This window comes from Balaenoptera acutorostrata, chromosome 12 (assembly GCF_949987535.1).
Source record: "Balaenoptera acutorostrata chromosome 12, mBalAcu1.1, whole genome shotgun sequence".
Classification (NCBI taxonomy): Eukaryota; Metazoa; Chordata; class Mammalia; order Artiodactyla; family Balaenopteridae; genus Balaenoptera; species Balaenoptera acutorostrata.
The window spans coordinates 5801305-5805645 of NC_080075.1; the positions used below are offsets into that span (position 1 = coordinate 5801305).

A 4341-nucleotide genomic window follows, 5' to 3' on the forward strand; every position below is an offset into this window, starting at 1 on the left:
CTGAATAATCCAGGATAATCTTCCCACCTGAAAATCCACAACTTAATCACGCCTGTAAAATCCCTTTTGCCGTATAAGGTACCAAAACCATAGGTTCCAGGGAGGAGTTTGGTGTGCTTAGGGGATGATCATTCAGCCTGGACAAGCTCGAAGATTCCTTTCCCGTTCTCAGAGTCTGTGCCTGACGATGTTACAGAGTGTAGGGAATGGGTCTGCATAAGTGTGGCCTGGAAGAGAGCAGTGCCCATCACACCTAAAGGCCAAGGCTGTCTAGACGGCATGGCGTAGAGAGCACGTACAGAGCATTCAAGGGTGCAGGAGACATTTTGCTTCGTATTCAGTTCTTTCCAGCACCTCCCTGGCTTCCTCCTCCTAACCTTGGTTCCAGTGAGAGACACCCGAAGGGATGAGAACTCCAACGGCCACTGCCCACTCTCCCCCAATCCTGCCCACGGGGCCCGGAGCGTGGACAGAGGCCAGCTGGACGCTGGGCCCGTGTCATGCCTACAGCCCCTCCCCAGGGCACCCAGGCCCGACTGCCTCCCCACCGAAGGCCGCAGAGCTCCCCATTCCCCCCCCCACACACACACACCATTGCATCCTGCATCCACAAACCAAGCCCTCCCTCTGCCGTGGGCTCCGGAGACTCCAGCAGGCTGCTCTGATTCGAGGTCCACTGTCCCTCTCTGTGCCCCTGCTTCCCTCTGCCTTACCCTCCACCTCTGGGCCGGGGACATGGGGCCGGCGCTGGGGACGTGGCCCGTCCATAAGAACAAACCTAGAAGCCGACCTCCCAGGGCACTGCCAGGCCGCTCGTGGAGGTGGGGCCATGCTCTCCATGGGTGGGAGGGGTGTAGAGACATTCCATTCCTTTAGAACCAGAAAGAGCAACAATTCCTTGTCCTAGAGATCTGATTTCTATAAGAAGCAACGCAAGGATTATTCACCCCGATATTACTCTGCTGCTGAGAACCAGCCGCGTGTCCACTCATCGAGGGTGTGCAGGAAGACATGCCCACCAACAGTCCCCGCGGCTTCCCGTCTATCCAGACGGAGAGGGGAGTTTCCAGATCTGGCCGCCCTCTCCACACCTCCCACCTCCTCCGGCCCTGACACCCCTCCAGCTTCTATAGAGCCCCTGCCCCCAGCTTCCACTGAGTCACGGGATGGTTCTCTGCTTTCTAATAATCTCAGTGACACACAGAACATTTGCTCAGCTGACCCCCAAGCGCCATGCTTCTGGGAAGCAGTGATGGTCCCTGAATCACCCCGCCAGGCCCCAGATGCACCCATGGCCTTCTCATCCGTGTGTCATGTAATGTAAAAAACCCCACCTGGGCTCGGGCACCTGCCAGCTCTCCCGACAGGCATGCAGACTTCAGGCTGAGCTGCCTCTGATTTGTCATCTTCAAAACACTCCAGGCCCCCAGGGCAGGCGGTCACGGGCGGGCTCCACAGGATTTGGCAGCTGGGCTGAGGGCCTGGGGTGAAGTGAATCACAAAGAAGATCCAGGTTCCTCAATGTCCCTTCAGGGTCTGGCGCTCCAACTTTCACAGGAGATGCCATTCCGTGCGGTTCCCGGTCAGCCCACCTCACCCAGCACTCCCGGAGCTACTACACTTGCCCCAGGGGGCCTGTGTGGGATCAGTGACCTCACACGGCTGTAGCTGGCCTCAGTTCATGAACCGTGAGCAAGGGACCCCCCCACCGAGAGGAAAAGGAAGGGGACGGTCACCCCTAAGGTGGCATGGGAGAGACCGGCTGAACCTGGAGGACAAGGGGCAGTGACACACCAATGCATAGTTTATGGACTGGACAGTGCTTATAGGAAAGACACTTTAAGATGGATCTGAAGTTCAGAGCCAAGACCTCCCCTTTACTCCGCAAACCGCCCTGGATTAACCAAGTCTTTTATTAAGCACGTCTGGGTTCTAGCTTTGACGTCTGGGGCCTCGCTGACCCCTCCAAGGACTAGCCAATTCCCGAGATACCAAACGACTCACCCCTAAGTGTGCCTCTCAAATACAAACCAACCAGCCTGGAGCCCACACCCCAGCCGCCCTCAACTGTGTCCACTTCCATGCGTACAGTTCCCCATTTGGGGGGTCCATTTCCCCCCCAGTTAGAACGCCCTCAGAAGCATTCCCATCTCCTTTGGGTTGAGAAAAGCGGATAAAAACAATTTTTTCTACATCCTGTCGGGGCGAACCCAGAGCTCAGCAAAGGGCAGACCAGTCAAGAGGGCAAAGCAAGAGCCCCCCAGCTGGAGAAACAGGGGAGGCGGGGCAGCAGGGGCAGGAAGCAGAAAGCCCTGGGTCAGCGAGAATCAGGGTGGCTGTGACAGCCGCCCTGGGTCAGCGAGAATCAGGGTGGCTGTGACAGCGCCCTGGGGCAGCAGTTCTCAAAGTGTGGCCCGGACGACAGCAGCGCTTCCTGGCAGCTCGTTAGAAATGCAGATTCTGGGACTTCCCTGGCGGTCCAGTGGTTAGGACTCTGAGCTTCCAGTGCAGGGGGCCCGGGTTCAATCCCTGGTCGGGGAACTAAGATCCTGCGCGGCACTTCTCCCCCCCCCCCAAAAGAAGAAATGCAGATTCTAAGCTCCCACCTCAGAGCACTGAGTCAGAAACTAGAGGAGGAGCCAAACAACTGGGGTCTGAGAAGCCCCCCAGCCCCAGATGATTCTGATGTGGACAAAACGTGAGAAGAGCTATCCCAGTGGTTCTCACCTCTGAGGGCCCATGAGAGGCGTCTGACAAATACCCACGCCAGGCCACTCTCTCACCAGTGAGACCTGGGGAGTACAGGTGGGAGCAATGGGGCTGGCTCAGGCAATACTCTCAAGTTCCCCTGTGGTCTCTGGGCCGCCTGCCAGCATTGAGAGCCGCTGCCTGAGGCCTTGGGCCGCTCACCTCCTCCAGGGCCATGTCTTTGGCTGCCGCAGGGAGAAAACACAAACAAGTAAGAAAATTCCAAGGCTCACTCACAGAGGACAGGTCCTAAGGAAGACACAGGTGAAGCCCGGGGTTGCCAGGCTTCATCAAAGGGGACTCGCAGACAACTGAGCTTCCAGATCTAATGGCCAGCATCTACTCAGGTCAACCAGGGGAAGTGATTTCAGCTCACAGCAACCAAGCTCAGAAAAGACCAAGGTCTGGGTCGGCACCCCATTCATTCATATTCATTTCTCTAATATATTTTTGAAAACCTGCCCCAAGAACTCACATTCCAGTGGAGGAAAATGACAAAAATAAAGAAGTAAACAAAGGAGTGTCAATTTACAACAAGCGAGATGCTGGGTAACCAATAACCGATGCTAAGGTCTTCTGCACAGGAGAATTCCCTCCACGAGGTAGAGTCAAAGGTCAATTCTTACTGGATTCAGTCTGGCAGTCGGCATTTATCTGTTCCCACCCACAGAGTCTGCAGCACCTCACCTTGGGATGTCTCAGGCTTGATCTGGCTACATTAACGCAGTAAAAGTAGGGGCGTCAATAGTGCTGGCAATTGAAACAGGACTAGGGTGAAGTTTGTTCTGATTCCATCTGTATCCAAAAGGCTTGCTAAGTAAAAAACAAACACAATTACAGCAAATACATGTTATTAACTTAGGAAAAATAGTCACGTACCATAAAGCGATGACGCATAGATAACAAAGCATAATTATTTCTCTATTCAGAACACTCTGTTAGCCTGGAGCCATTTCCAGAGTGTACTTGACAGACTTCCAACGGCTTTAAATACATGCCTTCTCCCACAACTTCAAGCTCATCTCCTTCTCAAAACAATGACTGAGAATCAAATAGGGCAGTAAATGGTCTCCTACCTGAATCACGGGTTCATGCCTTTCTTTCCAGCGTCTGGATGGAGAAGCAAGACCCCCTTCCCAAATGCTCCAAGGATGCACCCCTCACCCCACCAACGGCTCAAGAGGCTGATGACCCACAGTCCTCCTGACCACTCTCCCAGTGACTAAGAAGACAATGTTAGGATCACACACAGGCAGACATGCCCCCCTGACCTACCCTCCTGGGCCTATACCCAGAGGAGTCAGCCCAGGAAGGGGTGCAGAGGAATTCCACCTCCAGACTTTATGATAGCCCCGGGTGAGGGGGGAGAGGAATCCGCCGGGTTCTGTAGGATTCAATCAATCCACTATTCATCCTCTGGGAATCTTAGAACCCCAGGGGCTCCACAGCCCCAAGTTCTGGCTCCTCCAGACCCTGAAAGACAGGAGGCAGCTGGACCATTCGAACAAGGCCCGAGGAGCTGCCCAAGCTTTGGGGCCATCTTGGGCCAAATTCTAGTGGAACTAAGCAAACTATGCATTGGGGCTTGTTTGG

At 54.7% G+C, this 4341-nt stretch overlaps 1 long non-coding RNA gene across 1 annotated transcript; it reads right to left on the reverse strand.

Annotated features, from left to right (window-relative positions):
• Positions 1-1264: 1264 nt before the first annotated feature.
• LOC130709332 (uncharacterized) lies at positions 1265-3542 on the reverse strand. Its single transcript, XR_009009849.1, has 3 exons — positions 3436-3542; positions 2728-2933; positions 1265-1481 (listed from the first exon to the last, which is right to left on the reverse strand). It is a non-coding gene; the product is annotated as an uncharacterized LOC130709332 (long non-coding RNA).
• Positions 3543-4341: the final 799 nt, after the last annotated feature.